Genomic DNA, 25,860 nt, shown 5'->3' on the forward strand with positions numbered 1-25,860 from the left:
TTTACTCCTACCAGATGATGCCAAAAATGGGGAGAAGGTGGTGAAGTCCAAATGCTCAACTAGTCAAGTACTAAAGAGAAAGGATGATAAAGAAGATGTCCAGGGAAACCCTAGCAAGGGTCAAGGTCAAGGGCAAAACAACAAAGTTTCTTCAAAGAAACTAAATTTTAATTCTAGAAAATCTTCTACACAGAAGAAGACAAGTTCTGAAGCTGTAGATGCTCAAATTATGAAAGCAATTTCTGATGATCAAAATCTGATAACAAGTTCTGATGTTCTGATTCAAGCTAAAAGTCAAGACTCTCAGAAGTTCTTGCAAAGTCTAAAGCTTAAGAGATGGGAGACTACAGTCTATTATAAAGATCCCAAGATTTAGACACTTGATGAGGAAATTGCTAAAAGACTATTTCTCAAGCATAATCCTGGAATGGATTTAGAGACTCTCAAGGAGGAAGAAGCTAGATTTGCAGTTGAGAAGACAAATCTTAAGTCTAATGCTTCTGATACAAAGAAACCTCCAAGGCCTAAGGTAAAAGGCATTGTGATCAAGGAAATCTCTGAGGCTTCAAAGCCCAATACAAGATCACAAGTTGAAATAGATCCCAAGGATAAAGGGAAAGGAAAGATTAATGAACCAAAAAAGATACTAGAGATAAAATTCCTCAAAGCCTGATGAAACCAGTGTGCAAAATGGTTCAAGTTTTTGATGATACAGCTACAGAAGATGAAACTGTTCAAACTCTGAAAAGAAGGAAGATAACTGAAGAATCTAAGACAACCTCTGACATAGCTCAAGTTGTTCAGAGTGAAGAACAGCAAGCTACAGAAGAAATAACAAATCTTGATCAGGTCATCAAGACATCAACCTCTGACGGTGCTCAAGTTGATTTGAACAAATTGACAGTTACTGATAAGAGAAAACTCCTATGGAAGAATGTTAATCCGTCAAATCCTAAGAAAAGTCAACTGTTATCTGATTTCATGACTATTGGATTGCAGGATTAGGTTCTGAAGAAGCCAAGATCAAGACAGGAGTTGAAGTACTTACTAGAGATCCATTCTTATTGACTGAAAAACCTCTTGAAGAAGTTACACAGAAACACCTTGATAAGGTTATATCTGTTCAAGTGGTACTGAATGCTCATGATAAAAGTAATGTCAAAGGAAAACATGATTCTGTTTCTTGAAGATGGAAGAACATATATAATGTCAGAATCAGATGTGCTGAACAAATCTCTGAAAGAACTTCAATTCTTTCATTATCTTTTGGAGATAAAGTCTGAGATTACTAGGAGATGATCAAATTTTATAATGAAGACCATAAGGGATAAAGCAAGAATTTCTGGATCAAGGGTTACAGAATTCATTCCAAATATAGTTGAAGATGATGCAAGTGAAATTCCAATGAAGAAGGATTCTGCTAAATTTGAAGTTATTCTAAAAGAGAAATGTTTGTCCTATAATGAAGACTCATCTCATCCAAGAGTAATCAGACTTGGTGATGGATTGGAAAGAAATCATATCTCAGCACTTAGGACTACAATTTACCAGATTGAAAGTCAAGATGAAGAAATGAAGCAAGTCAAAGCTGCATTAGCTCAAGTCCTGAGGAGTGCAGAAGAGAAGCTGATATCAAACTTTGTCAAGAATCACTTTGGATTCAGATTGACTCAGTAAAATTGGTAAAATCTATAAGGACTATAAGTTGTAGTTAGTTGTCTAAATAAACTCTCATTGCATTTATACTTAAATGTTTTTTACATCATCAAATCTATTACCTTGTATATTTTTCATAATTTACAAGTTGGGGGAGATTGTTATATATATTTCCGATGTCATGTCTAATCTGTTGTGTTTAGTTTCAGAACTTAATATCAGGACTTACTGGAAATCAGAACTTACTGAAGTCAGAATTTATATCATAACTTAAGGTCGTCAGGATTTATATCAGGACTTAAGTGCGGGTACTTCAGATAAGGAAATCAGCTGATTTACAGGAAAGGATCGTGATTAAAACAATAGAAGATATGCATGAAGAGTTAGAAGACTAGAAGACTTGTAGAAGATAATATCTGATTGATATATTTTAGGAGACATAATTATATTCTATATCAATTAGAAGATATCTTGTAACTGTGTACTATATAAACACAGCTTAGGGTTTACACTATATGTGTTATCATTCACGAGAAAGATTATACATTGTAACCTAGTAGCTCTTAGTGATATTATTCATCACTGAGAGAGAACAACTGTTCTATTGTAACAGAGTTTATTATATTGAATATACTTGATTACTGTTACATACTTGTGTTGATAAATTGATTTAATTGTATAAACAATATATTCAACCCCCTTCTATACTTGGTTTATATATCACCAAGTTTACATGATAATAAGACAAGATAATAAAACAAAATATATCTAGTCTAATTCCATGTTACGTCACTACTCTATTCCAGCATCTTTGAATATCTTCACAATTACATGGAAATGGTAATGTTTCTTTGTTCTCAAAATCCTGCTTAACAGGCTACCACATTCCTTTTGCAAACACCCAACGCATGTGACTGTGTTGTCACTGTCAACAACTATTTGAATTTGATCATCCTTCGGGACTATGGTTGTCATTCGTCGGGTACTTTGTTGATCATCTGTCGGGAATCTTGTAGTTCATCCGTCAGGAGCCTTTTCTGTCACTTGACTCCATTACATTTATACAGAATTACAAGACATCTTATATTTACAATTAGTCATCTATTCTGTATATCAACTAGTAGTCAACATGACTTATACACTCCTACAGAATCTACACATTGTTGCTTGCAAAAATGTGCTACATTACTTATTTGTTACATAACCTACTCACTCGATGGATGTCAATTTTTCATCCGTCGGGACTATAAAGTTCATCCATCGGGACTATATCAGATCATCCATCAAGTGCCACAAAATTCACTAAGTTAAATCTACTAAGGTGTTTTGTTTAACTTATCATCAAGTTCAGAACATATTACTAACAATCTCCCCCAATTTATGTCTACTGGAATTATAGCCATAAACTAAGAGAAACTTGATGATAACAAAACACCCTAAAAATACAGATTAAAAAGTAGTAGATAAAACTGATAAGTGCTACAAAATTTATTGAAAATTGAACAAAGCAAAGTGTACAAAGAGTTCTCACAATAATTTTCAAGGTGCTCCTCTAGTCTGAGCAGATAATTCTATTTCCTTGATTGTCTGGATTTCTTCCCAAGCTTCCTGTTGTTTTCCTCCATTTGATTCTGGAGTTGTCTGTGAAATTCGAGTTCATCAGCTTCAGATAGATCCAGCATTTCTTGCATTTCCAATAGAGTCTCATTGCTAGAGATACTCAATTGGTCATCCAGTCTTAAGAATCTTCTAACTCCCTTATCATCCATGAATTCCATCAGCCAATAAGGCCTCAAATGCACTCTCTTTCCTGTGAAGGGAATTGATAGAGTTTTTGGAAGTGCATCTTTGGCTTAATTACTCCTTAGCTCTTCAATCTTCTTTAGAACCAATCTCCTTGTAGTCACATTAAATCCAAAGTTCTTTTTGAAAGATGAGTAGATCTTTATTAGTACAGAACAGCTTTCTTCTAGAATCCTGTGAAGAGGCCATGTGATTTCTTTCCCTGCCTTGTACTTAAACACCAATCTTTCAGGGAGATGTCTGTGAGCGTCAATTCATCTTACTTCTTCCAATTCATTCAAGTAGAGATTTAAATATGAAAACTCCTTAATATCACAGATATATAAAAGATCTTCCTTGTTGACTGTAGATTTAAATTTGGTTAAGGTCTTGGTTCTGAGAGTTACAGGCTTGCTTTTCTTGATTGCTCTTATCTTTATTTTCTTTGGCTCCCAGTCCACTGGCTCATCCTTTGGAATTATAGGCTCACCATAAAAATTCTTAATTGGATCCACCTTGAATTCTTCATGTACCACTGAGGGCTTGGATGTCTGAGTTGAAGTTGTAGACTTTTTAGGAATGTAGTCTTCTATTTCCTCATCACTAAGGTCCAATTTCCTTTTGGAATGGAGCTTGTATCTTAATCTTCTTTTCTGTTGTGGTTCCTGATGCATTTTCTAATCTTGAGGTTCAGTAATCACAGATGGTTGTGCATAAATCTCAGTTGTAGTCTTCACAACTTGAAGTTTGGCCAAGATAGCAGCTTGCTCCTTCTTTTGTTTGAGCTTCTTAGCATCTAAGGCAGCCTGCTTCTTTTCTTGCCTGATTCTTTCCTTCTCTTCCTTCTTAGCTTCTACAAACTGAGGGTGTCCAGCCACCACACATATTTCCTTAACATTTCTGTAGATTTTGGCAATCCTTCTTTTAAGTGTTGAATTAGTTGGATCTTTGAAAAATGCAATTGACCTAGCCAACAGCTTCTTCTCATCTGGCCTAGGTGTCTCAAACAAATGATCCACAAGATTTTTGTCTAAAAACTTTGAGTAGTTTCTTCTAGGCTTCAAGACCAGATTTACCTTTGGAGATTTGATGCAAGAAGTTTGGCCTTTTTCCAAGTTGGCTAGACTCATTTCATGCACTGAGATGTGTTTGACTTGAGAATGGTGATGAAAGGTCTTGTCTGGCTTCTGTAGGTGACCAAAATTTTCCTGAATAGCTGCATCAATCTTCTTCCATTTCTCATCTAATTCCTTCTCAACAGCTGCAACATCAAGCATCTTGAGATTTGTCTTTGAATCAAGTTTAGCAGCTGCTATTTGGATCAGATCAATGTTGTCCAATACTGGTGGCTTTGGTAGAGTAATTTTTGGAACACTTACTTAACTGATTTGAACATTTACCATATGCTCCCCTCACTGGTTGGTTTTGCTTGATTGACTTGGGTTATTGAATCTTTCTCCCCCTTATTGTTATCATCAAGTAGAGTGGAGGTAGAAGTTTGTGCAACCACCATCTTTTGCAACAACTGAATTTGTTGTGCTTGATATAGCTGGATACCTGTGAGAGATGCTTTTATTGCAGTTAGCCTTGCATCCAGGTAATCCACTTTAGTGACAAGATCAGAATTCTTCCTTAGCTGTCTTTTAATGTCAAGCATTGTGGCATCTGGAGGTTTAGCATCCAATCTTTCTGAGACATCCTTCTTTACTTGGTCAATTTCAGTTTTGATAGAAGTGAGATCCTGATTGTGTTTTGAAGAGCTTGAATTTGATGTAATTGTAGAGAGTTGAGATGTGCCTGTAAGAGCTTCCTGGTGCTAGCATTTGTAGTAGATTGAAGAGCATTATGTGTCTCTTGAATTTGATGAATGAGAGTGGTCTTGAAGTGTTAAACATCACATTCCTTGGAAAATACCCAGGAAGGCAGGCCAGAACTGGAGTTGGGGCCTTCTTCTCCCCCTATGTCCATGAGCTCTTCACTATCATCACCATCATCTCCAAAAAAATCTGCAGATTCACCAGTACCATAGTCAACATCATCACCAGCTCTAGGTGGCATGGCTGTGATGGCATCCTTTGCTCTTTGCATTGATTGAGTAGTATGCACTAATTTCAGCATCTTTTCTGTATTTCGATTGCCCTGTCCAGCCAAAAGTTGATATGCTGGAATAGGATGAGTAAATGTCTCAGCATCCAAAGAGATGGAATCTATGACAGCTTGATCATGCTGAGATAGTTTCTCTTTGTCTGCATCATTGACATTCATTGACTCACTAACAATAATGTTCATCCTTATTTTTGCATTTCTCTCATTTTCTCTCTATTTTTGCATCAAGGGCTCCCCTTGGCTTCCCACCCTTACACCCTCACCTTCACCATCTAAGGTGGGACTCCTCTCACTCACTTTTGCCAGACCTGAAGAAATGGTCTGCACTGGTTCACTCATTTCCTCTCCTTTTGCCTGGGAGCAACCCAGCCTCTTACTCAATTCACTCCATGCCCTCAGTCCTAAGAGTGATTGTACTACTACTAGGGCATCTGCACTTGTGACAATTATTGGGATTTGAAGTTGTGCAGAGAGTACCGATAGATGAGGAACATCCATCGGGATAGTAGTTTGGCTAGCCGACGGATGACTTCTGTTAGGCACATCCGTCAGGATACAATCACTACTCGACGGATGAATAATATCCACCAGGATAGAAGAAATGAATGAGTTTGGAGTGGAGACTATTGTAGACTCTGTGCAGATTGATGAAAATTTGGGCACAGATGTCTCAATAGACTCAGAAAGAATTGGCAAGTGAGCCAACAAATCATCTAAAAGATGATGCTCACTTGCTTGGATTTTTAGCTTCTCCAATAGAGTTAAAGATGGAGAATTTGGAAGTGATGTATGAATCATGTCTACATCCAGTGAGTGTGTGGGTGAATTTGGTGTATCAGGTGCTTCAATTATCAATGATTTTGGCTGTGACTTCATATTTGTTGGAGCCACATCAATCTGCCTTTGAGATGGTGTAGTGACTGAGTCTTTAGCTCTAGTTTGCACTGTATGTGTTCCCTGTGCATCCCCAAGGGTTTTAGATCTTTTCTTTCTGGCATAAGTCTATGGTGAACTTGTGTCCCTAACCCTCTTGGCATGTGCTCCTGGTTGGGAGCTTATTTCAATAGTAACATCCTTTTGGGAGGATGAAACTAGAATTGAGCTGATTTCCTTATTAACCAACTATGGTGTGGCTAGGCTTGGGTACACTAATCTCACCAGCCTTATCCTTAGGGTTTCTTTGATTTTCACCCTGTCCCTCACCTAACTCACTCTCCTTCACACTCCCTTCTTTGTGTTTGGTAGTTTTTGCAACTGGTTTCTTTTGAGAGAAACCAGAAGGGGCTTTCTTAGCTTTGGATTTTGAAATTGTTGTTTTGGTAGCTTTGGTAGGCATCTGTTGGGTCAATGACACAGATGCCATAGTTACACTTGAATGCAAAGAAATTTGTGAGGTTGGAGGAGCAGAGACAATGGTGCTTACCTCACTTACCTGAGGTCCCCCATGATTGGAAAGTAGAAGATGGGAACCTCTTTGTGGTGACTTGCTCTGTTGAGATCTGCAATGATTCTCCTTTCTTGAACCCAACAATTCAGTTTGTTGGTTGGGTTCTCAACAACAATATTCTCAATAAGATGGTTAGCAAGTATCATAAAGAATCTAGCATAATAGACACTTTTACCTCTCTTATTAAGTTCCCCTAACTTATAACCTAACTCAAACATGATCATGTCACTGAAGTTAAAGTACTTATCAGTAACTAGCATATAAAACATGTTAAGCATGACAATGTTAACAGAATCAAAATTACTCACTTTACCAGAAAATACCTTAGTTCTCACATCACACAGATAGCTTCATTCCTTTCTAAGACCTAGCCTCCTAATCTCACTTAACTTAGAAGTAGAAAGTGCATAGCCCATAGAATTCATCATGGTAACTAAATTAGCATCAGTGTGTGGAACAGTGGTAGTGTTATTTAGGATTTTAATACTGCTTTGATAATGTCACTATTAATACATAACTGCTTACCTTTGAGAGTGAAAGTTATGGCTTGTCAGTAGAATGATACACAGATGTTGTCCATATCTTCTCCACAACCTCACAGTAGATTGTGGGTGATTCCAGCATAGCATAACTGAGTTTGCATTCCTACACAAAGTCCATCATTTTGTGAAAATCTCCAGATTGCGGAATCTCCTTGTTCACAAGAGCTACGAAGTTGTTCTTTCCATAGATGAACCCAGACTGAGACATGATTTTGACTACTGGTGCCATTGTTAAAGTTTGGAAATTTGAAGAGAGAGTATATGCTTTAAAGAAGAAAGGAGTTAGAGCAATTGATTTGAGAATGATAAAAGAATAGAATAAAAATGAATTTTGCTTTTATACTATCTCAGAAATAAACTGTCAAAAATAATAAAGTGAAATAAAGTAACCAATCAAAATAGCCCAAAATAGCCGTTTAAAAATTAATAAACTGTCAAAATTTTGTCAATTATCCGTCGTGTTATACTTATAAACTATAAGTATACCCGATGGATAATGTTCAGAGTTTTAACGGCTAAGATTGAGATAATTCGACGGATGAGAATAAAACAATTATCCGTCGGGTTATAAAATAATCCAGAAATGTAATTTATTTTCATTAATAAATACTATTTCGACGGATGATCAAACTCGATGGATAATGAGCATCCGTCGGGATGTAAATTTTGACTTAGCTAAAATTTCATCTAAGACAGAAAAATCAATTAAGTTTCGGGCTACATTATAACTTGCAAAAATATCTGAAATAATTCAAGAATAATTAAGCATACCTAACTCACTTACCAACCTTAAAAAGGTGGATTCATCAAGTGGCTTGGTAAAGATATCTGCAAGCTGCTTTTCACTTGGAACAAAATGAAGTTCCACTGTACCATTCATCACATGTTCCCTAATGAAATGGTACTTGATGTCTATGTGCTTTGTTCTTGAATGTTGTACTGGATTTTTAGTGATGGCAATTGCACTTGTGTTATCACAGAAAATGGGAATTCTGTCCACTTGTAGACCATAGTCCAATAATTGGTTTTTCATCCATAAAATCTGTGCACAGCAACTACCAGCAGCAATATATTCAGCTTCAACTGTAGAAGTGGAAACTGAATTTTGCTTTTTACTGAACCGGGACACAAGCTTGTTCCCTAGAAATTGACAGGTTCTTGTTATACTTTCTCTGTCTAATTTACAACCTGCATAATCTGCATCTGAATAACCAGTTAGATCAAAACCAGAATCTCTAGGGTACCAAATGCCAAGTTTTGGTGTTCTCTTGAGATATCTGAATATTCTCTTTATAGCTACTAAGTGAGATTCTCTAGGATCATCCTGAAATCTAGCACAAAGACAGGTAGCAAACAATATATCTGGCCTACTAGTTGTTAAGTACAGAATTGAGCCAACCATGCCCCTATAGCTTGAAATATCCACAGACTTTTCAGTAGTGTTTAATTCAAGTTTAGTTGCAGTGACCATGGAAGTTTTTGCAGATGTGCAATCCATTAGATCAAACTTCTTTAAAAGATCATAAATATATTTAGTTTGACTAATGAATATTCCATCACTAACGTGCTTAACTTGTAAACCAAGAAAGTAGGTTAGTTCTCCCATCATGCTCATTTCATACTTACTTTGCATCAATTTGGCAAACTTTCTGCAAAGTTATTCATCTGTAGAGACAAATATAATATCATCTACATAAATTTGAACAAGTATACTAGAGCTATTAACATTTTTAAAGAATAATGTTTTATCAACAGTACCTCTTGTGAATTGATTTTCCAAAAGAAACTTTGATAAAGTGTCCTACCAGGCTCTAGGTGCTTGCTTCAGTCCATAAAGTGCTTTTAAAAGATAGTAGACATATTCTGGAAAATTTGGATCTTCAAAGCCAGGAGGCTGACTAACATAGACTTCCTCCTCCAAATCTCCATATAGAAAGGCACTTTTGACATCCATTTGATAGACCTTGAAATTGGCATGAGCTACATAGGCCAAGAAAATTCTGATGGCTTCAAGTCTTGCAACAGGAGCAAAAGTTTCATCAAAATCTATTCCTTCTTGTTGACAGTAGCCCTTAACAACCAATCTAGCTTTGTTCCTGACCACTATGCCATTTTCATTCATCTTATTTCTGAATACCCATTTGGTGTCAATTGGATTCTTTCCTTTAGGTTTGGGTACCAGCTTCCATACCATGTTCCTTTAAAATTGGTTTAGCTCCTCATGCATAGCTAAAATCCAATCAGGATCCAACAAAGCTTCTTCTACCTTCTTTGGTTCTTCCTTAGAAAGAAAGCTGCTATATAGACATTCTTCTTGAGTTGCTTTCCTTGTTTGAACTCTAGAAGATGCATCACCAACGATGAGCTCAAAAGGGTGATCTTTAGTCCATTTTCTTTGTTGAGGTAGATTGGCTCTAGATGAAGAGGCCTCATTGTTGTCTTGATGTGTGATTGAGTTTTGATTATAAAAAACCCCCCTGAGTTTGTGAATCTATGATTTGAGAAAGGGGTGCTTTCTGTAGGTGATCTATTATGACTCTCAGCTTCTCTCATTGTTCTGACAGATGATGCACTTTGTATCTCGACAGATGAAGCTGATTGTCTCCCGACAAATAAGGCAGATTGTCTCCCAATGGATGAAGCATTTTGTAACTCGACAGATGTTGAATTATGTGCTTCATTAGTTGTAGATTTTTCTGCATTATCCTTAGTCACTGTTTCTTGATCACTTTCATCATCACTGTCATCACTAACCATTTCCACATTGTCAAATTTGAGGCTTTCATGGAAATCTCCATCTTGCAGTCCTTCAATCTTTTTATCATCAAACACAACATGTACTAATTCCATAACAGTGTTGGTTCTTATATTGTAGACTCTATATACTTTTCCCACAACATATCCAACAAACATTCCTTCATCTGCTTTGGCATCAAACTTTCCATATTGATCAGTTTGATTCCTTAAGATATAACATTTGCAGCCAAAGACATGAAGAAAATTTAGAGTTGGCTTCCTATTCTTGAACAATTGGTATGGTGTCATGCACTTTGCTTGATTAACCAAAGAGATATTCTGAGTGTAGCAGGAAGTATTCAAAGCTTCAGCCCAAAAATATGTTGGTAACTTTGATTCTTCAAGCATTGTCCTTGCAGCTTTAATAAGAGATCTGTTCTTCCTTTCCACTACTCCATTTTGTTGTGGAGTTCTTACTCCAGAGAACTCATGCATAATCCCATTTTCTTCACAAAATGATCTCATCACAAAATTCTTGAACTCAGTTCCATTGTCACTTTAGATTCTTCTTACTTTAAAGTCAGGATGATTATTGACTTGCCTTATGTGATTGACGATGATTTCACTAGCATCATCTTTGGACTTTAGAAAGTATGTTCAAGAGAACTTTGAGAAATCATCCACAATTACTAGGCAAAATATTTTTCTTGAGATGGATAACACATTGACTGGTCCAAACAAATCTATGTGCAACAATTGCAAAGGTTCTTCAATTGTTGAATCAAGCTTCTTTTTGAATGATGCTTTGATCTGCTTTCCTTTCTGGAAGGCATCACATAATCCATCCTTAGTAAACTCCACTTGAGGAATACCTCTAATCAGTTATTTCTTGACAAGTTCATTCATGGTCTTGAAGTTTAGATGGGACAGTTTCTTGTGCCATAGCCAGCTTTCATCTTGAATTGCTTTACTAAGAAGACAAGTTACTGATTCTGCATTTGATGAGTTGAAGTCAGCTAAGTACACATTTCCTTTTCTCACTCCAGTGAGAACCACTTTGTTGCTCTTTTTGTTTGTCACAACATAGGCTCCTGAATTGAAAGTAACTGAGTTGCCCTTGTCACAAAGCTGGCTGATACTCAACAAATTATGCTTGAGACCATCCACTAGGGCAACTTCTTCAATGATGACATTATCTTTTGAAATCAAGCCATATCCCACAGTATAACCTTTGATGTCATTTCCAAAAGTAATACTTGGGCCAGCTCTTTCCTTGAACTCAGTGATCAGGGTAGAATCTCTAATCATGTGCCTTGAGCAACCACTATCCAGATACCAAAGATTCTTTCTGTTTCCCTGCACACATCAAAATCAAATCAAGTTGATTTTGGTACCCAGATTTCCTTGGGTCATGCCTTGTTAGCTTTCTTTGGTTTCTTAGGTTTGATCTCATTTGACTTGGGAATTTCTGATTCATTCTTAGTCATTTGAGTTGGACCTTTGAGACCAGTCATTAGAACAGAATTATCATGCACATTTGGGTTAACAGGAAAAGGCATGTTATTTGCAAACATGTTATTCTAGTAAGGCATGCTAAATGGCATTTGAGTCATATTAAATGCAGCATAATAAGGATTAGGTGCAAATGGCATATTAACAAATTGTGCATTCATATTCTGATGAGACATAACATTCATAGGCATGGTATGCATGGCAGTCATGTTGGGAAAAGGAGAGGGTGCATACATGGAAGTAGGCATAGCAAGTTTGTAATTAACTGACAAGTGATTAACACTACCACACTTAACACAGATTTTTCTTGGTGCATATTTATCAGGTGTGTAGTTGTTATGTTTGTCAATTCCTACTTTCCCATTTCTATTATTTTTCCTTTTAGCTTCTGTTTTAACCTCAATCTTTTCTAATATGTCATTCAATTGCTTGATAGACAGATGACCAACATTAACTTTCTTTTCCTTCCTCACTTGACTTGATATTCCTGGAATAAAGTTCTTAGAAACTGATCCATATTTCTCATTCAACTTAGCTAGCTTTGCTTTGGTAACTGGTTTACTCACAGCCGACGGATGTGGCTTCTTGTCACTCGACGGATAATCTTTTTGATTATCCGACGGATGATTTTCGAGTCCACATCTGTAAACAATCCTTCAACCAAATTGGACTCAATCTTCTCTTTACTCTTCTTCCAGGATGCATCATAAAAGGACTCAATACCTTGAACTTTAGTGATTTGAGCATGAACATCTCTAGATGATTTTCATGCCTTAATCACTTCCTGTTCTAATTCAAGCTGCTTCTTTAAAATCTCTTCTTTCTTCAAGGACTCGGTTAATTCATCCTTAGCAAGCTTACACTCAATTCTCAATTTCTCAAATTCAATAAACTGAGACTCTAGCACATTATTCCTTTCACTTAAAAACAAATTGTTTTCTTTAATTTTAGCATATTCCTTAGTGAGGGACTTAAGTGTAACACGCATGTGATATAATTCTGTGGACATGTCATTTATTGCATCATTACACTCAGCTTTAGACAAATGTGCTAGGTTAGTGGTGATTACCTGATTGCTTGAAGAATTTGTTTTTGTTTAATCAGATTTAGCCATTAGGGCTAGATATATATAGCTTGTTTCTTCATCTTCATCCAATCCATCTATAGCCCAGTCATTCTCCTATGTGATGAAAGCCCTTTCCTTTTGTTTAAGCAACTCAAAGTATTTCTGTTTATAATCAACAGGCTCAAACTTCTTTTTTCTGGAATCAGACTTTCTACATTCACTAGCAAAATGACTTGCCAAGCCACATTTGAAACACTTAAATTTTGACTTATCAACCATGTTTCTGTTTGGCTTAGCTGCTCCAAAATTCTTCTTGAATTTGAGCTTGGCAAATCTTCTGGATAAGAAGGCAAGATGTTCATCAATATCATCCATGTCATCTTGGCTCAATTGATCTTCATTTTCAGCTAGCAGCCCTTTACCCTTGCTTTCACAGACCTTTGATGTAGACTCAACAGCTTCTACTTTCATCTCTTTCTCATTCTCTAACTCAGCAACTAGTGCTATGGACCCTCCTTTCTTCCTTCCTTTTTCCATCCTCTCATCTTTCTCTATTTCAAGCTCATAGGTTTTTAGGATGCCATACAGTCTCTCCAAGGTGAACTCCTTGTAATCCTGTGAATTTCTCAATGAGATTGTCATTGGCTTCCACTCCTTTGGAAGAGATCTAAGGAACTTGAGGTTAGAGTCTTTTGTTTGATAGACTCTTCCATGCAACTTCAGAGCATTTAGTAGCTTTTCAAATCTACTAAATATATCAGTGAGAGACTCACTTTCTTCATAGTGGAAATGCTCATATTGCTGAATCAGTAGCTGCATCTTGTTCTCCCTTACTTGCTCAGTACCATCACAGATAATTTGGATTGTGTCCCAAACCTTTTTGGTTGTTTTACAGTTAATGATGTTATCAAACATATCACCATCAACTCCATTGAACAATATATTCATGGCCTTCTTATCCTTCATGACTTGCTCAATGTCAGGGTCTGACCATTCATGCCTAGGTTTTGGAACAGATGGCTCATTGCCAGTTGCAGCTCTCATTGGTACATGAGGACCTCTCTCTATGCAGTGGTGATAATTGTCTTTGTCCAGAAATGGAATTTTAACTCCAACATCGTTTTTGTTCATCTTGTTGTTTGTTGTGATCTTTACACTCTTTGTACTTCAAGAGCTTGCTCTAAAACCAATTGTTATTCCCTAACAATACAACAATAATTACAGAAAGAGGGGTTGAATGTAATTCTGGCTACTTTTTCAAATTTAAAGAATGTTCTAACTTGATAAATATAACAGTGTTTGATTAGCAATGGTACGGAATAAAAGAGTGATAGAAATCAAAACACTAAGTAATAAAAACACAAGCTTTTAAAACTTTCTGGTGGATTTGAAAGTATCCACGATATATATATATATATATATATCAAATTGAGAACTCTGTGAAGCTTTGAATAGCTCACAGCTGCTTATAAGTTTGAACAACTAAACTTCAGAGAAATACTTGCAAAATACAGCTTGATATGTTTCTCTAAAAAATAAGCTTGCTTAGTTAATTGTTCTACTTGCTAAACTTGGTTTATATATCACCAAGTTTACATGACAATAAGACAAGATAATAAAACAAAATATATCTAGTCTAATTCCATGTTACGTCACTACTCTATTCCAGCATCTTTGAATATCTTCACAATTACATGGAAATGGTAATGTTTATTTGTTCTCGAAATCCTGCTTAACAGGCTACCACATTCCTTTTGCAAACACCCAACGCATATGACTGTGTTGTCACTGTCAACAACTATTAGAATTTGATCATCCTTCGGGACTATGGTTGTCATTCGTCGGGTACTTTGATGATCATCTATCGGGAATCTTGTAGTTCATCCGTCGGGAGCCTTTTCTGTCACTTGACTCCATTATATTTATACAGAATTACAAGACATCTTATATTTACAATTAGTCATCTATTCTGTATATCAACTAGTAGTCAACATGACTTATACACTCCTACAGAATCTACACATTGTTGCTTGCAAAAATGTGCTACATTACTTATTTGTTACATAACCTACTCACTCGATGGATGTCAATTTTTCATCCGTCGGGACTATAAAGTTCATTCGTCGGGACTATATTAGATCCTCCGTCAAGTGCTACAAAATGCACTAAGTTAAATCTACTAAGGTGTTTTGTTTAACTTATCATCAAGTTCACAACATATTCCTAACACATGAAATATGTGATGGTAAAGAAAAGGGACACTTTAACAGTGAAATGGAAGAGTCCATACAAACAAAGGATAAAGAAGCTTATCTGAAAAGGAATGAAGATGGACAGAAGAAGCATCAGGACAAAGAATTAGTCAGTGATGAAAAGAATTGGAATGGTATAGATGCAGAGGAAGAAGAATGCAATGATCCAACATCAATGAAAACCTTTTCATCGCAGGTATCTTCTAAGACCACTACTAATATATCTTGGCATGATTACAAATATTGTGATAAGGATAGAAGAGTATAATTATTTTAACTTCGTGCTAGTGTGACTAGCTTTAAAGTGGAAATAAATAGAATAAAATCTAAAAATAGATTGTTGCTCACTAGACAAGAAGAACTAGGCCTAATTACTGTTGAATTAGATAATCTTAAGAAACGTAATGAATGCCTAGAGAACATGGTCAAATCCAGTGAGGATTTAGATGTTGTCCGTATGAGTCAGATAGCTAAGTTAGAATCTAAGTTGGAAGATTATCAAGAATCTGCTATTAGTGCAAAAGAAATTATTGACAACCAAATCGGTGGAGCCATAATTGACATTGGATCTAGTGATGTTGGACAGAAACATGTGATAAAATCAGAGATTGTTGACAATGGTAAATCAAACTCTTTAGATACATCACAAGCTTCTGAAAAGGTCAATAATTTGTTATGCAAAAAGGCCACTCCTGATTCTTTTAATGAAGATGAGGTGCTTGTTGAGGATTATGTCTCTAGTGATAAGGAGTCAACTGTAGAGTCATTTGAGGAGTCAACTTCTAGTGATGAACCTAAAACTCACTTAGATGATAGAGATGTTCGCAAGGCTAAAAAGAAAAATAGACGCAATAGAAATGGGAAGTTAGGTGTTAGCATTAAAAATAAAGATCAGCTAAAACCTAATTCTTCTAAGAAGTTATGCTTTAAATATAATTCGGCTTCGCATCTTGCATATGCATGTACTACGAGTAAAGTAGATAAAGGTAAAATTATTAAGAAGCATAACATGCCTACCATGCCTAGTTCTCATTCATCATGTCATAAATCTAAATGTATGACATGTGCTTTTAATAACTTGTCTTCTTATCTTAACTTGATACATTTTCCATCCACTACTTGTAAGCATAATGATAAGAACATGAGTAGAAAGCATGATAGGGCAAAGACTGTCAGTCCTCCTAAGGTTAGGAAGGAAACTCGTACTTGGAAGCCCAAATGGATTCTTAAGGATTCTAAAGAAAAGAAGGAGTCAGTCGATGAGAAACAAAAGCATGTTAAATTTGCATCTGATATTGTTCAAACTGTGAATCTCTCTAAGTCCCATGGACCTAATTTAGTTTGGGTACCAAAAAAAACTTGATCCATAATATAGACAGGGCAAGCAAAAGTGAAGCGAACCATGTGAATTTTGAACATTGGATGTTTAATACACAAGAGTTCGAGGATAGAGCCCTGCTATCAGAAGTGGACAAGTGAGTTGGCCCAGTAGTTACCTTTGGAGATGACAGCAAAGGAATCACTACGGGATATGGCGTGAAATCAGGACTGTTATCATTACCTCAATATTTAAATGCATATATCTGTTGAATATTTGTTGTAGTTATTTGTTGAATTTCTACTTTAATAGTTTGATTTATGGACCTTGAAGTAATTTAACTTTATTATTTGCTCCATAAGTTAAATTGTTAAAGTATTAGCAGCATTACACCTCTGATAATTTATTGCAGTATTTTGTGATGAGCTTAGTAGCATTACACTATTGAGAATCTTTTTCAGTGGTTAGTGATGAGTTTTGTAGCACCATAAACTCTTGATAATTCATATCATTAGTTAAAGGCGATATATGTAGCATTATAAACTCTTGATAATTCATATCATTAGTTAATGGTGATATATGTAACATCATAAACTCTTGATGAGTCATATCATTAGTTGGTGGTGATATTCGTAGCACTATAAACTTCCGATAAATCTAGTAACAATTCTTGTTGATAGTTTTATCACTAGTTAATGGTGAGTTATGTAGCACTACATACTTGAATAAATTTGTTGAAATTTTTTGTTAATGTTTTTATCACAAGACAATGGTGAGATTTTGATAATAATGAGATCTTTTAAATTGCCTTTTCCGAAAAACTCACTAAGATAAAAATCATGTGTGTAGCATAGTTGGACATAATTCAATTTCCATGGAGTCTAACAATTAATGAGTTCTTTGTTGAATATCATAGTTGGTAGTAGACTTAGTGGATAGTGAATCATGTTTGATTATGAGATTGTACTTATATCATTATTAACACTTAATGACAGCAAGCTCCCAAGTAATCAGGAGGAAGACTGTAAAGCCCCCAAATCCGGGGTCAAGGGATTTGGTCGTCACGATGAAACCACAATCCAAAAAAATCTATTAAATCAATAAATAAATGCCAGCAGAAGATATTTAGCATCTATGACCCCAAACTAATCCAAGATCTTTTAGGATTATAGTTCTAGAAACAGGAAATCCAAATTCCAAAAATAAGTTTTTTTTCACTTTCTTTTAAACTCTTTTCAATAATTCTCAACCTTAAAACTTAACCCGCTAGTATAACTTCGAAAAGAAGTATACTAGGCCCAAATATAATATACAATTATAATATAATATAATATAATATAATATAAACAACTTTATACAACAGAACTTACACTAGTCCGCAAACCCTGGACCAACCACCTTCCAAAAGCTTCTTCTTTGCTTTCTCGAATTACGTGGCTAAACAGCGCAAGTTAATCCTCACCGGAGGTTAGATTTGAAAACAGGAAAGTATGAGTGCAAGAAATGCTCAGCAAGATCATTATAGCAAATATAGGTCATTTTGATATAAAACCAACATCTGCAATAGTGTAAAACATTTTAAAATCATAATTGCTGAAACAAAAAATTTATTAAAAATCGGATAATTATTTCTCACTTTATTCAAAACTCTTTTTGTTATTTTTGAGCGAAATGCTTCAGCAATACTTTTAATCTTGACGAGAATAAAATTCGTAAAACAGTGTTTACAAAATTATCGTAAATAACAATAACATGAACCAATGATTATGGATTGAATCATAAACTTTATTCAAAACTGAACTCTTGAAATTAATACTTATTTTGTCGTCATATCAAATTAGATATCAATACGAACTTTGATGCTCACAACATCCCATACTGAAGTCAACATCAATAATCTATACTAACACCACCTTTGATATTTAACAACAAAGTAAGCATCAGCATAAATCAGAAACTGAATCAAAACTGCATTTCACCTTTAATCCAAACTAGAAATAGTTGATAAATTATTCCTTATAAGATTATCAAAAGCAATATACTAAGTTAGATCGGAATCCTCGAACGACGGTGTGTTGCCGCCGGTGATCAGCCGCGGAGCAACACCGGTATGCCGAAGCGTATCCAACTAAACAAAGGGGTACCCAAGGCACATATCGGCCTAGCAAGGTGTTATATCCTGTATAACACATAACTCACGCTGGACCGCCGCCACGGCCTCTTACGAAACCATCCAACCTTAAAAACATTTTATTTAGAGGGGTCATAATATTCGATACCCTTATAAACTTTATTCGCCCATTCACTTGGGCAGAAAACTCAAAACAACGTTATCTTTCTCAAAATCCAAAACATTTATAAATCCGATAGTTGGATAAGTAAAACACTGGACTATTCTGAACGTAGAATAGCAGATAAGTACTTGCATAAATGGAATCATTTATTTTGGCGATATGTAAAACATTTATCTATTCAAAACTGAGAATAGGGAAAACAATACTTGCATAATGGGATTCAAAATAAATATCACTTGAACAATAAGTGATGATAGGGATACTTGCCTTTGAGTTTTTAGCAGTTAGTCACACTCGCAATAACACAATTATCTTAGTCTGGCATCTCAAGGCATCAACGTCTTTTACTTCGCTAAATCTCTGATCTGCGGCTCATGCAGTGCTGCAACCCAATATTCCATACAGTTCAATTCTAGTCTACATCCATTCCATCTGATCCTGATCGTCTTGAAAGACTCGTATCTATTATTAGAAAATAACCTTTTAATCGTCTAAACGATAATTACTCATCGAACTGCATGTCAAAATCCTATCGTCTACCCATATGATAGCCCTCACATAAAGAAGACAGTCAAACACAAGACTTATGACCCACGTACGCACGTAATTCACATAACTTATAAACACATAATCCACTTATCACATAATTCATACAACACATGACTCAGTTCGTCAAAAGGTAGGTCTCTGTATTTTTAAAATCAAAATCGGGTCAAAGTATGGTTTATCGCTCAAAAATCGACTTAGAATGTCTCGTAAAACAAGCGACCTTTGGAAACAAAAGGATTTATGTCTCGAAAGTATTTTTAATGCAAGCGGAATATTTTTCTGAGTCTACACACCTTCGTTTCGTATTAAACGGACGAACGGTTTATTTATTACGAATAAAATAAGAATACATCAAAACAAATTATAAATAATTGAATCAAATTATGATTTTCGAAAATAATAAAAGATAATAATTTGAAATCGAAATAAATATTTTAGAAAAAATTTCGAAATAACGTCTTTGTAAAACGAACTTTTCCCGGGGTCATACCCCTCAAAATCAATCTCAAACAACACAATCCAACTGTACTATAATAAAATCAAAAAATTTAAAACACACAATAATTTATATTTGCAAGTATAAACACGCCAGAAACGAAAAACACGGCCAAAAGTGACTTCTACAACAGCTTATAAAATTAATGAAATATATATATAAACACTAACATGCTATTATATATACAAGTACGAAGGCAGAATTTCAGAATCGTTACCCTAAATAAATTCTGATCACCCCGAAGAGAATATCTGATGTCCGGAAAATATCTCCAAAAAAATCTGAAATTAATAGCGGTTGACATATACACGCTGAGATGTCATGTGGAGTAATCAACACCGTCAAACTCCTTTTCTATGTCCTGAAAATAAATTAAAACGGAAATTATGTTCCACAAATTTTATTCTCAAAACCTTATAATATATATACATATGCGTAGGTATCGAAACGCTGATCGTTTATATATATAATAATTGAAATTTGGATAAACGGTTTAGAAAATATGAATTTTTAAATATTTGGTGTATATAAATATACACGCACAGAAAAAAAAATAAAGTAAAAGGAAAGGGGAACAGGGGAGCACGGGGGGGGGGGAGGTGGAGGAGGGTGAACATGAGAGTTGAGGGAGAAGAGATCTAGAGACAGGCAGAGAGTCTTGTGTCGTGTGCGTGTGTTTTATTTTTCCCCCGTTTTTTTATTAAAGCCAGCAATCAACACGTATAAAATAAATATGTCACCGCCTGATTAAATAGCCATGTAGCAAAAAGGATGTGTATGGATTCTCAGCAGCATGATTCTATCACGTATTCTGATTTTAACGATATAATTTGCGGATGAAATTAAATCGAAAAATTACCAAAATAATTTTAAAATTCCTGTAATATTTAAAAACTAGTAAAATATAAATTTCGTAATTTTTAATATATTTTTGAATCTAAAATCAGACCCGCATTTTGTGATTTAAAGAACAAACTTGCGAGTAAAACTAACTCGAAAAATTACCGAAATACTTCTAAAAATCTCGGAATATTTAAGAACTAATAAAATAATTTTTTTATAATTTTTAAAATATTTTTGAATCACGCTTTATACTCGCATATTACGATTAAACGATCAAACTTGCGGGTAAATAAAACACGAAAAATTCCGAAATAATTTTAAAAATTCTCTAAATATTGAAAACTTAGGAAAATAGGAGTTTCATGATTTTGAAACATTCTGAAATTGAATACTAAATTTATACTTATATATCGGTTCCAAAATTAGATTACTTAGCCGCTAAGTTACTATAAAACGATACAATTTAATACCAGATTTGGATATTTATATAAACCGAACTTCTTATAAAATACCCTATGAGAAAATAATGTAAAAATATCATGTCTCTCGAGAATACGGGTTTTATTGATCTACCGAAATGATTATCATATCGAAAATTTTACTCCGGGACGCGCACGGGTCAAACCGTAATCCGGATCGAAAAAGTCTTAACACGGAAAATGTCTGGAATTATCAGATTAGTTAGGTAGGAGTTTTTCGAAGAGTTTCGGGTTGTAAAAATGCAAAAATGGTTGAAGTTGGACAATTCCCGGCTTTATAAAATAGTTTTATAATTACTCAGAAAATAATTATTAAATCTATAAATCCTTATAAAATCATATATCAATCCAAAAATTACCAGAAAATACCATAATTATCAATATTTTATTCTGGACATATTAAAAATCAAAATACTTAAATTTTATCACATATAAACACCCAAATATAAATATCAATCATCAGATAATTCACCAAAATTCCCATAATAATCACATAAACAATTCCAAATAATAATAATATTAATATCTGAAAATAGGGGATATTACAATCTACCCCCTTATAAGGATTCCGTCCTCGAAATCAGCAGAAGAAAGCATTAAGGGTCTTGTTACCAACTTCCCAATCTTGCATACGCATTTTTTTTCTCAAAATTTTCAGATAACTTGGATTCCTTGTATAACATATTGATTACAGAAGCTTCACTTTGCACCACTGTTCCATCCACATCCTTTGCCCAGTCCCTCAATAGAATTACTTTTACTGCTTGCGAGAAAGAAGAATAGAGAGAAAAAAAGAGAGAGAAAAAAAGAAAGAGAGATAGATAGAGAGAGCAGTAAAGAAACAGATTGACTGCGTTGTACGCCATTGATATTTTAATCTCATTGCAATCCACTGTCGTCCTTGGTAATTCCATCACATCACCTTACTTTGATTTGACCAAGATAACTCGGCTTAACTTGATTGGCATACCTTCGAATATTTGAGATGATAAAATCATGGAATTTCAAAAAGAAAAGAATTTGATATCATAACGGATGTCCCACGATTGTGGTTACCAAAATGTGAATTAAGAGAAAGTTTGTTGAAATGAAAGAATAACTGAGAGATCAATATGATTAAATGAACTTGGTGTTGCGTGCCCAAATTAAGACACTACTAAAGGTTGTAATCCTTCTTGTAGTCACAACACACACAAGTGATGGTGTCACATCCAACTCCTATCACACAAACAGGTATACCTTGTGTTCCCTACAGTTAGGGTTGTTAATCTCAGTCAAAATAAAAGCATATAAAAGGAATCCAAAATCAAATGAATAAAACTGAAAAGATTTCAAAGCTAATATTTCTGAACGAAATGAAATCCAGAGTACAAAATTCTGGCACAAAATGAGCAAATGGTGTCACATCACCAAGTGACTATCCACCATATAAGAAAAGTGGGAGTTAAATTATCATAATTTGGAAGAGCTATCAAAACCTGAAAATAGGTCTCATGACATCCTCTGGCACAATACGTGATTGAAAACGGGTGTTAGGGAATATATCATCTAACAAATATCTCTTTCTGAGAGATGTCAAAAGAATTTATAGAAAGAGAAGGTATTGCCAAAGTCTTAATACTTATCCTCAATTTGAACTCTTCTGTTGACTCGTCATCCGATTCTAGATACTTCTTCACGTTCCAAAGATATCGATAATCTTCATCATCATCGAATCGAAGTCTTAGAAGATTTCACAATAGATATTCACAGCTGACAGGAGTTCCATCCAGCTCAACACAACCATCTCAAATGAATGCGCCTATCTTAACTTATTCGTTGGTAATATATCCAATAGTCCAACAGGAACTCTATATGAGCTCAAACGTCCTCACATAGCTATATACACTCCTACACACTCTCATTTCTAGTTTACTATAACCTCAGCTCTGATACCAACCTGTAACGTCCCCAAATCCGGGTCAAGGGATTTGGTCGACACGATGAAACCTCAATCCAAAATAATCTATTAAATCAATAAATAAATGCCAACAGAAGATATTTAGCATCTATGACCCCAAACTAATCCAAGATCTTTTAAGGTTACAGTTCTAGAAACAAGAAATCCAAATTCCAAAAATAAGTTTTTTTCGACTTTCTTTTAAACTCTTTTCAATAATTATCTACCTTAAAACTTAAACCGCTAGTATAACTTCAAAAAGAAGTATACTAGGCCCAAATATAATACACAATTATTATATAATATAATATAAATAACTTTATACAACAGAACTTACACTAGTCCGCAAACCCTGGACCAACCACCTTCCAAAAGCTCCTTCTTTGCTTCCTCGAATTACGCGGCTAAATAGCGCAAGTTAATCCTCACCGGAGGTTAGATTTGAAAACAGGCTAGTATGAGCAAAAGAAATGCTCAGCAAGATCATTATAGCAAATATAGGGTCATTTTGATATAAAACCAACATCTGCAATAGTGTAAAACATTTTAAATTCATAATTGCTGAAACAGAAAATTTATTAAAAATCGGATAATTGTCTCTCACTTTATTCAAAACTCTTTTTAATATTTTCGAGAGAAATGCTTCAGCAATACTTTTAATCTTGATGAGAATAAAACTCGTAAAACCGTGTTTACGGAATTATAGTAAATAACAATAACATGAACCAATGATTATGGATTGAATCATAAACTTTATTCAAAACTGAACTCTTGAAATTAATACTTATTTTGTCGTCATATCAAATTAGATATCAATACGAACTTTGATGCTCACAACATCCCATACTGAAGTCAACATCAATAATCTATAGTAATACCACCTTTGATATTTAACAACAAAGTAAGCATCAGCATAAATCAAAAACTGAATCAAAACTGCATTTCACCTGTAATCAAAACTAGAAACAGTTGATAAATTATTCCTTATAGGATTATCAAAACCAATATACTAATTTAGATTGGAATCCTCGAACGACGGTGTGTTGCCACCGGTGATCAGCCGCGGAGCAACACCGGTATGCCGAAGCATATCCAACTAAACAAAGGGGTACCCAAGGCACATATCGGCCTAACAAGGTGTTATATCCTATATAACACATAGCTCACGCTGGACCACCGCCACAGCCTCTTACGAAACCATCCAATCTTAAAAACATTTTATTGAGAGGGGTCATAATACTCGACACCCTTATAAACTTTATTCGCCCATTCACTTGGGCAGAAAACCCAAAACAACGTCATATTTCTCAAAATCCAAAACATTTATAAATCCGATAGTTGGATAAGTAAAACACTTGACTATTCTGAACGTAGAATAATAGATAAGTACTTGCATAAACGGAATCATTTATTTCAGCGATATGTAAAACATTTATCTATTCAAAACTGAGAATAGGGAAAATAATACTTGCATAATGAGATTTAAAATAAATATCACTTGAGCAATAAGTGATGATAGGGATACTTGGCTTTGAGTTTTTAGCAGTTAGTCACACTCGTAATAATACAATTATCTTAGTCTGGCATCTCAAGGCATCAACGTCTTTTACTTCGCTAAATCTCTGATCTGCGGCTCATGCAGTGCTGCAACCCAATATTCCATACGATTCAACTCTAGTCTACGCCCATTCCATCTGATCCTGATCATCTTGAAAGACTCGTATTTATAATTAGAAAATAACCTTTTAATCATCTAAACGATAATTACTCATCGAACTGCACATCAAAATCCTATCGTCTACCCATACGATAGCCCTCACATAAAGAAGACAGTCAAACACAAGACTTATGACCCACGTACGCACGTAATTCACATAACTTATAAACACATAATCTACGTATCACATAATTCATACAACACATGACTCGGTTCGTAAAAAGGTAGGTCTCTGTATTTTTAAAATCAAAATCGGGTCAAAGTATGATTTATCGCTCAAAAATCGACTCAGAATGACTCGTAAAACAAGCAAACTTTGGAAACAAAAGGATTTATGTCTCGAAAGTACTTTTAATGCAAGCGGAATATTTTTCTGAGTCTATACGCGTTCGTTTCGTATTAAACGGACGAACGGTTTATTTATTACGAATAAAATAAGAATACATTAAAACAAATTATAAATAATTGAATCAAATTATGATTTTTGAAAATAATAAAAGATAATAATTTGAAATCGAAATAAATATTTTAGAAAAAATTTCGAAATAACGTCTTTGTAAAACGGACTTTTCCCGGGGTCATACCCCTCAAAATCAATCTCAAACAACACAATCCAACTGTACTATAATAAAATCAATAAATTTAAAACACACAATAATTTATATTTGCAAGTACAAACATGTCTGAAACGAAAAACACGGCCAAAAGGGACTTATACAACAGCTTCTGAAATTAATGAAATAAATATATAAACACTAACATGCTATTATATACACAAGTACGAAGGCAGAATTTCGGAATCGTTACCCTAAATAAATTATGATCACCCCGAAGAGAATATCTGATGTCCGGAAAATATCTCCAGAAAAATCTGAAATTAATAGCGGTAGATATATACACGCTGAGATGCCATGTGGAGTAATCAACACCGACAAACTCCTTTTCTATGTCCTGAAAATAAATTAAAACGGAAAATATGTTCCGCAAATTTTATTCTCAAAACCTTACAATATATATACCTATGTGTAGGTATTGAAACGCTGATCGTTTATATATATAATAATTAAATTTGGATAAACGATTTAGAAAATATGAATTTTTAAATATTTGGTGTATATAAATATAC

This window comes from Apium graveolens, chromosome 8 (assembly GCF_009905375.1).
Source record: "Apium graveolens cultivar Ventura chromosome 8, ASM990537v1, whole genome shotgun sequence".
Taxonomy (NCBI): domain Eukaryota; kingdom Viridiplantae; phylum Streptophyta; class Magnoliopsida; order Apiales; family Apiaceae; genus Apium; species Apium graveolens.